Raw genomic sequence first — 13,458 nt, forward strand, 5'->3', positions numbered from 1 at the left:
TCCTTGGATGATGGCTCACTCACCTTAGGTGTGAGCAGAATGGATGGGCTGACTCAAAGGCCATCACCTCTGTGATTCAGGGTCTCAGTTTCACTAGAAATTCATTCATCTGAGTCTGGAGCATGAAATCTGAATGACTTCCTTAAGACTCCAGTTGACTCCCAAAGACTAAAACTAATGTTGGGCAGAATGCCATTCAGATTGTTAATTAAAATGACTGCCAAGTATAGTTGAAAATTGGGGACTTCAGAATCAGAGAATCTAGGCAGCAAGTTTCAGTTCTGCCATGAACTAGCTGAGTGACAGTGGACACACAAATTTTGCTTCAGAGGTCTTGTTTTCACAAAATGGTTCTGTCCTGAAATTCCTCAATTATATGGATACAAGAGGGCAGTGGGGTTGAGTGAGCTTGTCTTAGCTTGGGCTGCAGTAATAAAATACCATAGGCTGAGATGGGATGGGGTGGAATGTGGGAGGGAGATTTCAGAGGGAGAGGACGTATGTATACCTATGGTTGACTCATGTTGACGTATGGCAGAAACCAATACAATATTGTAAGGCAATTATTTTTCAATTAAAAAAATAGATCTGAACAAAATTAAGGAAATAATGAATAGAAATCACGTATGTGAGGAGTTATCAGTAATGAAGAATGAATAACAATGCATTTCTCTGATGGCATCATTGCACACTGACAAAAATTAATAACAGTACAAAATAGAGAAACAACAATTTAAGGCTATGGAGAGACTCTCAGTAGATTATCATTTTGTGTATATTATGCCATGTTGCTTACAATAGATAACATCCTGGCATATATTTTACATTTTAAACTAGCATTGCATTAATAAATAGTACTTACTTAAATTATAATTGTAGAGTCACTAATGTATTTTTTATTTGCATGTTACTTTTAAAATATCACTATTTAATAAATAAACTACACACACACACACACGCACATACATACATGCAAACAAGCTTTTCTAGTGATTCTGCCACATAGCCAAGTTTGAGAACCTTTGTAGTGCATTGAGAACATTGGAAAAGTAAAACAAAACAAAAATACTGTAGGCTGGATGATTTAAAGAACTGACGTTTATTTTCCCACAATTCTGGAGGCTGGAAGTGAGAAATCAAGGTGCTGGCATGTCTGGTTCTGGTGAGAGTTTTCTTCTTGACTGTAAATGGGGCTTTCTCTTGGTGCATGCTCATGAAAAGAAAAGTGAACTCTTTCTCCTCCTTCTTATAAGGACATTTTCTCTTCCTGTTCTTCTAATCTTATTTCTAATTCCATCTTGAATTTCTCACCCTCTTGACCTAATCTGAATCTAACCACCTCTCAAAAGTCCCACCACCAGTACCATCACATTGGGGGTTTCACTTCAATAAATGAATTAAGGGGAAAGCATAATACTCATTTCATACCAGAGCTGTTTTAAACATGTCCACACTGTGAAGTGGGATTCATAAATTTACCCTCTGTAAAGAAGCTCAGGATAATAAAAACCGCAAAATTCTTTGCTATAATTTTATCAGCTCTGTGCTGTTACAAATAGTTGTCTCACACTGACTGTGCATTTAGGTTAATATTTATGATTAATAAAATAAAATTATTACTTAATAAAATGCAATTTAATGAATACAGTGTTTCAAAATTCAATGTCTTTGGTGCTGGAAATAAAGATTTCCAGTGTAGTTGATAACAACAATGATTATTGTTGTTGCTCAGTCATTTAGTTGTGCCCAAGTCTGTTGTGACCCCATGTAGCCCACCTGGTTCCTCTGTCCATGGGATTCCCCAGGCAAGAATACTGGAGTGGGTTGCCATTTCCTTCTCCAAGGGATCTTCCCAATTCAGGGATTGAGTCAATGTCTCCTGCATTGGCAGGTGAATTCTTTGCCAACCTGGGAAGCCCAGTAGGAATTGTAGCATGGATTTAAGGGAAAGTAATCAGCCTATTACAAAGCAAAGATGTCACTTTCCAGACAAAGTCCATATATAAAAGAATGGTTTTTCCAGTAGTCATGTACGGATGTGATAGTTGGACTATAAAGAAGACCGAGCGACAAAGAATTGATACTTTTGAACTGTGGTGCCAGAGAAGACTCTTGAGAGTCTCTTGCACTGTACAGAGATCAAATCAATCAATCCTAAATGAAATCAGCCCTGAATATTCATTGGAATTACTGGGGCTGAAGCTGAATCTCCAACACTTTGGCCACATGATGCAAAGAGCTGACTCATTGGAAAAGACCCCGATGCTGGGGAAGATTGAAGACAAAAGGAGAAGAGGATGGCAGAGGATGAGATGGTTATATAGCATCACCGACTCAATGGACATAAATTTGAGCAAACTCTAGGAGACAGTGAAGGATAGGGAAGCCTGGCATGCTGCAGTCCAGGAGGTCGCAAAGAGTCAAACATGACTTAGTGACTGAACAACAGCAATTATCGTGTGACTAAAACATGATAATTGTTTGATATTCTGGGAGGATGGTCTTCCTGGTAGAACTTAATCACATACCAAGAAATTTCTCCAATAAAGCATAAGGCATTTCTGAAAGAATCAGAAAATGTGACCTATAAAGTTTGAGGTTCAAGTGAACAAGGAAGCCGTGGTAGGTCATCCTCAGCCTCTTAGACTTAAAAGTCAATGTTGGCAGTGTGGGTAGTCCCAGGGCATCCTGCTTTACTGTGGAGGTGGGCAGCAGAGAGAAAGAAGGATGCATATCGGGCATGTAACTTCAACAGAGCAGGGCAGAGAGCAGCTGGGAGGCACAGCTGCTTAGCAAATATTTTATTGAATGAATGAGCAAAGGCATGTCAGATGAAACGCTGATGAATACCACATACTAAGGTGTAATTGTATGGTCCATGAAAGAAGTATATGCTTGCAAGAGAGAAGAACTGAAAAATAAGAGTTAGGAGACCAGACAACTATTCATATAAGGCTTTTATACCAGATAATCAGACACTAGAAATAAAATATCTTGTCATCAAGTAAATGCATAGAGAGTCTCTAAGTTCTGTGATGCATATGTAAATAGCGTAATATCCGTCTTGACAAAGTGTTTACTAAGTGTTGACCTAATCTTCCTTGCTGCTTTTGCAGAAGACTGACAGTAACCACCCTATCATGATGAGACTCTGATCTACTTCTGAAGATATTTAGAAAAAAAGGATTTCTGCCACCAATACACACACTCGATAACAGCTTTATTTGTTTAGCCCTTACAGGTTACCAAGTGCTTTTCATAGATTTTCTCATTTAGATTTCTACCGCCAGTGATACAGGAAGCACATAGTTTATTCTTGTTACAGATAAGCAAGAGGAGGCTCATTAGCAAAGGGGGTCATAATCAAGTTGCTGATGAAGGACTAGAGTTGGGTCATTAATACAGGTCTTCCGGTTCCAAGTTCTTGCAGTGAAGTCATGTTGATTCTAGATAAGTACTGTCAAAAAGTACTTTTTCCTCCTAAACTGTATCTCTCATACTATAATGAAGATTCAGTTTTTCTTGATTTGTAAAAAAATGAAGCCAGAGAGCATTACTGGCAGACATCTGAGCAGCTAGTTATTAAAAAAGATTAAAATTATCCAGTATAATTTTGTTAACCTTTCTACTTAGACCATATTTTCTAAAACTCTTTAATCATCTTAGGTGGTTCTCATTTCAGTGTCTAATTATTAGAATTTGTGGTAAGCAGTGTGATAAAGTTACCTTACTGTTTCTTGAAAAACACAGTCTGTCACAATAAGATAATTATGTGTAGAAAAATATGAACAGTTAAGAACATAACAGTACCTGTCTTCTACGAATGAATGAAGAAAGAACTGCTGACACTTAAAAGATTACTAAAATAATTGTTTCACAATACAGTGGGGGTGAATTAGAAGCTAGCAGTAAAAATGTGCTTAAAAATAAATTGGCACAAGCTGCCTTAAAGAAATGTTATTGTTCTTAGAATGCTGTGGTTTTAAATTATAGTTCTTATTTTCAAATGTTAAAATTAGAAACTTTATATCATGGGACCACAGCCTTAAACATCTTATAATATTGTGTGGTTATATGAAATTCTACTTATAAAAGCATTTTAGGTCTAACACTGTGGAAATGTGAGTTAAGGACAATAATTGTGGAGTGAATGCTTTATATTTTACAAATAAACCTTGCACATATATTGCTCACCCTATAAAGTATTATTATCTATATTTTAGCCAAGTAAACTGGAGTAAGGAGAAGCCAGAAATCCCCTCCAAATAGCACACAGCTCTTGGGCTGAACTCAGAGATCAGACTCAATCTTCTCATTTCAAATATGGGACTTGTTCCATTTTTTCACTTTCCCTTTCCAAATATTACACATGAGTCATGGAGCAATTTTCTACTTAGTCATCCCAGGTAAAAATGTAGGTGATATTTAAAAACTTCTAGTCCCTTTTGTCTCCTCTGTTTTGACAAAATGTATAGAATATCCTTAATTATAAGAATTCAGCTTTTTTTATACACTCAAGATATTGACACATAGGATCACTGTTCTTCTCTATTTGTTAGCTATCATCATCTTTTAGGCTCATGTGCTGAGCTTTATTCTTTTTAGAAACAATGTATTTGGAAGTCTGTATTTACTGCTATAGCAACCTTTGCCCAAAACATTGAGTTATTTGACAAACATGGAGAAAAATGGCTTCCTCACCTATCTGAAACTCAGATGGGATTCACACATGCAATTACTGCTCTGGTTTGAAGGACCGCAAGAGATTACAAGGACCACTAGTTGTGTCCACAAGGGCTTGTCAGTTTTGTAAACCCATGGGCACATAAGTTGTTTTAAGGTGTCTTAGTATAGCTGCTATAACAATGTAGTATAGATTGGGTGATTTATCAACAACAGAAACATATTTTTCATGGTCTGGAGGCTGAAAGTCCAAGATCAGGGTGCCAGCATGGTCTAGTTCTGATGAAAGCCCGCTTCTAGGACACAAACTTCTGTTTGTTGTTATATCCTCACACAGGCAAATAGAATGAGGAATTAAGCTCTTTATGATTCTTAAAAGGACAATAATTTCATTCATAAGGACCCCATCCTCATGACCTCATCTTAATCTCAATTGTCTCCCAAAAGCCCCACTTCCTAATTCTATCACATTGATGGGTAGAGTTTCAACATATAATTTTGGGGGGTGGGATACAAACATCAAGTCTATAACAGAAGGAGAACTGGAAGTAAGTTGAATTTTGAGATTGGTCAGGCATGACTTTGAGTCCCAGCTCTATCCTTCCATTGAATTATGATTTTTTCGTGTTCATCCTTGCCAGTCTCATTTCTAAAGAGATTTAATTTTAAAGGAAGATTTGAAAAGCTGAGATGTCTATTGCTGTTCATTAGCGAAAATTCGGAAAGTTAAAAGGAAGAAAATAGAAACTGTGGTTACTCTGAAATGCTATTAAATTTTGAAGAATATACTCTTATCATTTATATGTTTGTGTATTTACTAAGTAGAATCATATTGTAAATAGATATTTAAAGTCTGCTTTTTCCAAATAATCCTACAGTATATCATTAGTTTTATACAGCATCATTTTGAATCATCAGTTCCCCAACTTTCTGGCACCAGGGCCTGGTTTCATGGAAGCCAGTTTTTGCACAGACTGGGGAAAGGGGAGCGGTTTCTGGATGATTCAAATGCATTACGTTTATTGTGTACTTTATTTCTGTCTTTATTATTGCATCAGCTCCACCTCAGAGCATCAGACATTAGATCCCGAAGGTTCAAGCCTCCTGTTTTAAATGATTGGTTCATACTGCATTTTACAGATCTCCATAAATTTAACTAATCCTCTGTTGTTGAGCATGGAAATGGTTTCCAGTTTTTTGCTTTTATAAGCAACACTTGATGACTATCCTTATAGCTGAATCTTTGCTTGCTTTCTTTATTGCCTTCTTGGGATTTGTTGAGTAACTTTACATTTATATTTGATGGTTTTCAACACAGATTGCCCAATTGTACTCAAAAAATGCTTTACTAATTGGTATTATTACCAACCATGCATGAGAATGTTGACTTCCTCTTTCCACCTCTCATTCTGTACATAGCAATTCTTGAGTTTAGTGAAAATCAGGACTTCTCTCCTAAAGAAAACCCCAGGTCACATATAACCAAGTGTTATATGCACATAAACCATGTGTTCATCAGATCCCTCATTTTCCCCCACAACGCTAGAGGCTTTTTCACTTACAACTCTCAGTGCTTTTTTAAAATATATTTTTTCATTTTCTTTCGTCTTTTGAATCTTAAGATCTTCTTGACGCAAGAACAGAGGGATGCATGATCAAAGAAAGAAAACATTGTCAGCATTTGTTTTCTTTCCAGTTGGGAATTAAAGGCAGATACATATAGAAATATGCCAAGCATGTAAGGAGCTTTAAGGAATTGAAAGTTACAAGGAAAAATGCAGTAACAAGCTGAAATGCATAAACAGAAACCATGGAAATGAAAGCATCCTGCAGAGAGGGTGGGCATAATACATACTGATTATAGCTTCTGACATGCACTTCAAGGGCCACTGAGAAAGAAAGTGGATTCTGAATGAATTTACAGCATTGACGACATAAACACACACAAAGATAAGAGAGGAAGAGATCACTCACGTGCTAACCATCTTTGTGTGTGTGTTGGAGGGAAGGAATAATGGAAGAACATAAAACAAATTCAATGAGACATTTATTTTGAAAGTTCAGAATCCGTTTCTTTTTCTGAAAGGATCAGATCATTGAAAATAAATTCAAAATTAGAAGTATATCTGACAAATAGAGAATTGCTAGAACTTAGGTGAAGGATTCTGTTACAAACATAAATTTTACCTGATAGAAATGAGGGCGAATGGACAAAAATAGCACCATTAGTTAGCAGGAAGGGATTCGCTTGCAATCTTCTAATAGAACTGTCTGATATCTTCCATATAATATGTTTCCACCTTTAAAATCAAGAGTTCTTGCCCCAGAGTTCAATATTAGAGAAAATCTCCAAGGAATTTGTAACATTTTTAGGATGAAGAGAAGATCAGGAAATTGAAGTCTGTAGTCCTTTTATAAGAATTTTGCACAGATACCCTTGAAGAATAATTCTAAGTTCTAGGCTTCTGCATCCTTAGAGAAAAGAATAGCATGTAATTTCAATTAGAAAACACGTGAGTTGTGAAAAATACTGTTTAGTGCAGTATAACCGAGTATGTGTAATAGTTTTAATCCTCATTCATAGAAAACACCTGTGGCATCAACCGTTTCCTAAAGTGATCAGGATTGCCTGGAGAAATATCAATAGCCTCAGATATGCAGATAACGCCACCCCTATCGCAGAAAGCAAAGAAGAACTAAAAAGCCTCTTGGTTAAAGTGAAAGAGGAGAGTGAAAAAGTTGGCTTAAAGCTCAACATTTGGAAAACTAAGATCATGGCATACAGTCCCATCACTTCATGGCAAATAGATGGGGAAACAGTGACAGACTTTATTATTCTGGGCTCCAAAATCACTGCAGATGGTGAAATTAAAAGATGCTTGCTCCTTGGAAGAAAGGCTGTGACCAACCTAGACAGCATATTAAAAGGCAGAGACATTACTTTGCCAACAAAAGTCCATCTAGTCAAAGCTGTGGTTTTTCCAGTAGTCATGTATGAATGTGAGAGGTGGACTGTAAAGAAAGCTGAGGGCCAAAGAATTGATGCTTTTCAACTGTGGTGTTGGAGAAGACTCTTGAGAGTCCTTTGGACAGCAAGGAGATCCAGTCAGTCCGTCCTAAAGGAAATCAATCCTGGATATTCATTGGAAGGACTGATGCTGAAGCCGAAACTCCAATACTTTGGCCACCGGATGCGAAAAACTGACTGAATTTGAAAAGATCCCAATGCTGGGAAAGATTGAAGGTGGGAAGAGAAGTGGTCGACAGAGGATGAGATGGTTGGATGGCATCACCGACTCACTGGACATGAGTTTGAGCAAGCTCTGGGAATTGGTGATGGACAGGGAGGCTTGGTGTACTACAGTTCATGGGATCACAAAGAGTCGGACAGGACTGAGCAACTGAACGGAAAGGGAACATTTCAAAGAAGAAATCAAGCAAAAAATGGCCTATGCTTAAAATCTGTTATTTGAGTCTAACTTTGTAAAGAATGGGATTGTAGCAGCATCTTGATATCAAGGTGCTGGTGCATTCACCTTCTCTCCCTGCCTCCTCTCTCTGTGTGATTCATGCTTGCTCAGTGACCATGTACAGTCCTTACATAGTCCTAAGTGGCCTTGGTCACCAGATAAGGTGTATATTATGGCAGACCCAGAACTGCTTTTGAGGTGGATTTTGGCTTTTCCTTTCATAGGTGCCATCTGAGTTCACCCCTCTGCATAGGGCACATTTATGGCCATGTCATTTGCAATGCCCACCTCCACAGGGTACCTGTCACACTGAGCTGTGAAACACGGCCTCCTGAGGTATCAGAGGCCATCCAGGTGGGCGTGGTCTCTTGTCTGGAAAATCCCATGGATGGAGGAGCCTGGTAGGCTGCAGTCCATGGGGTTGCAAAGAGTTGGACACAACTGAGCGACTTCACTTTCACTTTTCACTTTCATGCACTGGAGAAGGAAATGGCAACCCACTCCAGTGTTCTTGCCTGGAGAATCCCAGGGACAGGGGAGCCTGATGGGCTGCCATCTATGGGGTCGCGCAGAGTCAGACACGACTGAAGTGACTCAGCAGCAGCAGCGGTATCAGAGGCCATCCAAGTGGGCGTGGTTCTTGGTTAATCACCCTGATTTTCAGAAGAGAGCACTTGCCACATCTTTTACTTGATTCATTTCCAAAGCTAACTGGCAGCATAGGTAGGTATGTACAAAGCAGGTGTAAGTCCAGGGTTAAAAACTTTGAACGACTTGCTGTTTCTCTTGTCACAGAAGAGATAAGAGCTCCAAAGAGCCAACAGAAAGTACTTGTCGCAAACATGAGAAGGAAAATGAGAACATGTGGAATGTTCTAGATTGTAAAGAAGGTAACACTTCAGTGATTTCGAGAGAGCACCTTTCAGAGCATGGGGAGCAAGTTACCCTGATTATAGGAAGTTGAGGATTGCATCGATGGCCGCTGACTTAGATTTTAGCAGTAAGACAAGTGAAAAAGACTGAAAGATGCAGTAGGATCTTGGTGTCTTTTTCTGGTGTGTGTGTGTGTGTGTGCAAATTTTGGAAGAAATTTGGGTGTTACTGTACAGAAAGAAAGGAGAAAGAGAAACTGAAGCTACTGAAAAGGACACCGCTAGGTGGGTGGAGTAGCAGGGCACCTGTGGCTTTGGGAGGGCATGTCACCCTGAGCCCAGGTAGCATGGTGAGCCAGTGCAGAAGCTCTGACACCTCTTCCTTGGGGGGGGGGGCACATTTTGGATGGTGTCCAGACGTCTCAGCTAGCCTTCTGTAACTAAAAATGCACGCAATTACTAATAGGTGGGGTCTTTACAAGGGTATTGAAATCAGGGCTGTTTCCCCCAAGCCTTTGGTTTTAGGTTACCACACAGAGCTACAAATTGAGCAGTGTCTCGTGCAGGGAGGCCCATTATGTTGTTCTACAACATGAAAGATGTCTGGGGCTCCCAGGCACACAGTTAGCTCATAATTCTTCCATCCCTTTCTGCAGAACACCATGGGGACTATATCTTTCTACTTTTACAAACATCTCAGATTCCTCTCTAGTAACTTTTTCCCATTCCCAGGCTGCTGTTAATGCTCACAGTATCTCTTCCGGTTTTGCCTGTAGACAACATTCTTGGGAGAAGGCGGGAAACAGACATTGAGGTTTTCTTTAGGGCTGCTCCTGCCACGGCTCAGAGGTCAGAGTGCAAGGGACAGGAATGCTCATTGTCAAAGATAAAAGTGTCCTATCTGAGTACATTTGATACAGTCAAATAGAAGCTAGCGCATAGCCAGTTGTGTTTAGCCTTTTTCCCAGGGAAAATTTTCTACAGCATTTTGAATGTGTGAATCTTATAAAGTGCCTTTCTTTTCTGAAATAATTTGACATGAGGTGGATGAGTGGCAGTGAGGTGAATGGGCCACCTAGCTCAATCTTTGTAAAGTGAAAAAGCTTTTAACCTGGTGGGGTGGTTGATTTTAATTGTATAGGAGGACTGCACTTTAAGAAGGATTCCTATTTATATTTTATCTGTGTTCATAAGCAAACATTTTACTATATATAAATTCAAAGAAACTTCTGTACTATCAATGTCAACTTGGCAGAAGTAGAGTTTAAAAAAACTAAAGTATGGTCACATAAAATGAAGCCTTTTGACGTTTCAGCATTGTATAGGCATGAGAAAAGTCCACTGCCTCCGGAACGATCACTCTTAAGTTTTGTTGTTGTTCATTTGCTCAGTTGTGTCTGACTCTTTGCAACCCCATGGACTGCAGCACACCAGGCTTCCCTGTCCTCTACTGTTTCCCAGAATTTGCTCAAACTCATGTCCCTTGAGTTGATGATTTCATCCAGTCATCTCATCCTCTGTCACCTCCTCCTTTGCCCTCAATCTTTCCCAGCATCTGAGTCTTTTCCAGTGAGTCAGCTCTTCACATCAGGTGGCCAAAGTATTGGAACTTCAGCTTGAGCCTCAGCTAGTTTATTAAGTATAACAAGTCAAAAGAGAGAAGTGTGAGGTTAAAGAGAAATATGAGTCACGGGCAGTGACTTCCATCTGAAAGATTCATAATTTCAATTATTTCAGAGTTTTACTACTTCAGAGAAAAAGGAGACTACATAATAAGTTGTCATGATATTCAACTGTCTTCCAAAGTGATGGAAATAAACCAGATGTGGATTTGAAAGTAGCACCTTGCTGCTCCACAGTAACAGGACTTCCCTGGTGGTACAGTGGGTAAGAGTTTGCCTGCCAATGAAAGGGACATGAATTTGATTCCTGGTTCTGGAAGGTTCCACGTGCCGTGGAGCAACCCTGCTCCACGCACCACAGCTACTGAGCCCTCGTGCCTAGAGCCTGTGTTCTGCCACAAGAGAAGCCACCACGATGAGAAGCCTGTGCACAGCAAGGAAGAGGAGCCCTAGCTCTTTGTAACTGGAGAAAGCCTGCATGCAGCAATGAAGACCTAGTGCAGCCACAAATTAAAGAAAAAAAAAACGAGTAGTAACAGCTGCTGCTGAGCGTCCATGATGAGCTAGGCCTTATGCCGAGCACTGACTTCTGTTAGTTTGAATTTCCATAGTAACTTTAGAGGTTAGAAAATGCCAACCCATTTCATCCTTGGGGCAACTGGGGTTCAGAGAGAAATGATGGTCAGACACTTTGCATGTGGAAGTGCTGGGCCCTGAAGGCCCCCATCTGTCGTCTGTCTCTTGATGCTCATTCTGTTGTAGGGTTTTGCTGTCTGATGCACTGAAAGATGCATTTTGAGATGAAATCAAATGTTGGAAGAGGTGTCGGTGTCTCCAAAAATCACTGCATTGAGATGTAGCTGGGGCACCTCGAACAGACCAAGGTTACCCAGGTAGAATGTCCCTGAACCCTTTCCACCCTTGAATTTTCTGGCAAATCACCTGTGTTACATATAAAACTTTTAGGCTCATTAAATATCTATTCTAAGAAGAGAGCATAAAAGAAATATCCTCTCCTCCCCCAACAAGGAGACAACAGTACTGGAACATTGTACTGCCACATCCCCAATCTTGCCCAGGCAAAGAATCGCCCCCCAAAACCCTTTCTACTTTGCCCTTAAATATAAATAAGACTGTCATATCCAACAATTTTGCTGCCAATAACTCTGAAAAAATAGACACAGATTTATTAAACTTGGCCTAAAATTTTATCTGGATCTTTACAGAAAAAGTTTGCCAAACCCCTGCTCTAGAGGGATTAAGTGATTTTAGATTGGATCATTCTTTTTATGTTTCATAATCTTAACATAAATACAGCTAATTTGGAAGGATGATTTTTCCAGTATCCACACGTGTGGGACAAAGACAATGAAAGAGCTTATGTCTGGAACCTGTTTTGCATGGCAGAATCCCATTCAATGCCTCAACTGGCCTTTCGGAGGACACCTATAGATGTTTGCTGGTAGGAAAGTAATGCTGACCAAGTTTCAGAGTTCTTAACTCTTATCTTTGTGCTCCAACCATGAGATCACCTGATAAATTAGTCTTTCCAAAATCAGACAGGTTGGTCTGTTTATTTTCTTCCTCAGAAAAACGATGACAAAGACCGATGTGTTTCTTTCATTATCCACAAGTTGAAACCTCATCAGCTGCTTTAGCAGACTCCTCTGCTAAGAGTTCTAACAGGCTCTAAACTTCAGTTCAGCGTCAGGCATGTGTGAACAGGCTTCAAAGGCAGCTTCCATCTTTCCTGTCCTTGTAGGATTATAGCCTTGAAATCCTTGAGGGACGTGATGGCTTCTCTTGAGAAAAATCGGGCTACCGTCGAAGTGTGAGTGATGTTCAGAGAGACACTGAAGAAGCCTGACGTTTGAAGTTGTGACTGAGTCTGCTCTGCACTCTTCAGACAGCCCGCAGTACTTTCTGTCTTGTTTACTGCTGTCAACGGGTCATTTCATGAAAAGTCACGAGTTAGAGTCACAGTGCTGTTATTTCCAACCACTTGTTTACTTGCAAAAACACAAGCAGGAACTTCACAAATAGAATTTTCCAAGGCCAAGCTAATGGGGTAAGAAAGACTGCACGTAGGTTCGGAATGACCCAGATTTAAACTCAGATTCTGCTGTTTCCTCTTCAGTGTGGCGACAGGTACCTAAGTCCTCTGAGTTTTGGTGCCTCGGCTGGAAAATGGGATGTTTCCCCTGAGTTGTTTTGAGGATAAAATGCAGTAAGTCACAGACCTAGTTTTCAACATAGCAGCTGTGCAATAAACATTATTCTATTATTTCCATTCACTAGAATTCGGAACATTTTCATGTTTGAGGACATATGATGCTTAAACCTGGACCACTGAAGCACTGTTCTTAAAAAAGGTTAAACCAACAGACACATGTACACGAGCACGTACTGCTGACTTGTATGTAATGTAAACATGACCTCGACACAGCTTTACGAGGAGGGAAGCTCCAGTCTGGCTCTGACAATGTGATGAGTCACTTCTCTGGCTTAGAGTCTTTATCAGCAAAGGGAGAGAATGGAAGCAAATGCTCTTGCCGGGCGGCATAAAATGCTCATTTCTGTGATGTATTCAGATCCTCATTCCGTTAGGGGAATGCTTGTATGTTGTTCACAGGTCTCAGAATCCACTCTCCTTGTGTTTTCATTTGAAGTTGTACACGGTATGCAATGCATTTATGTTTGGCTTGGGGATGTCATTTTGTACTTTAACATATGTACGGATATGAGTGTTTGGAAATACGCTTTAATCAAAGTGCTGAAGTGCCACTCTCAGCTTTTCCTCTTGCCTTCTGC

The sequence above is a fragment of the Capra hircus genome, chromosome 27 (genome assembly GCF_001704415.2).
Source record: "Capra hircus breed San Clemente chromosome 27, ASM170441v1, whole genome shotgun sequence".
NCBI lineage: Eukaryota > Metazoa > Chordata > Mammalia > Artiodactyla > Bovidae > Capra > Capra hircus.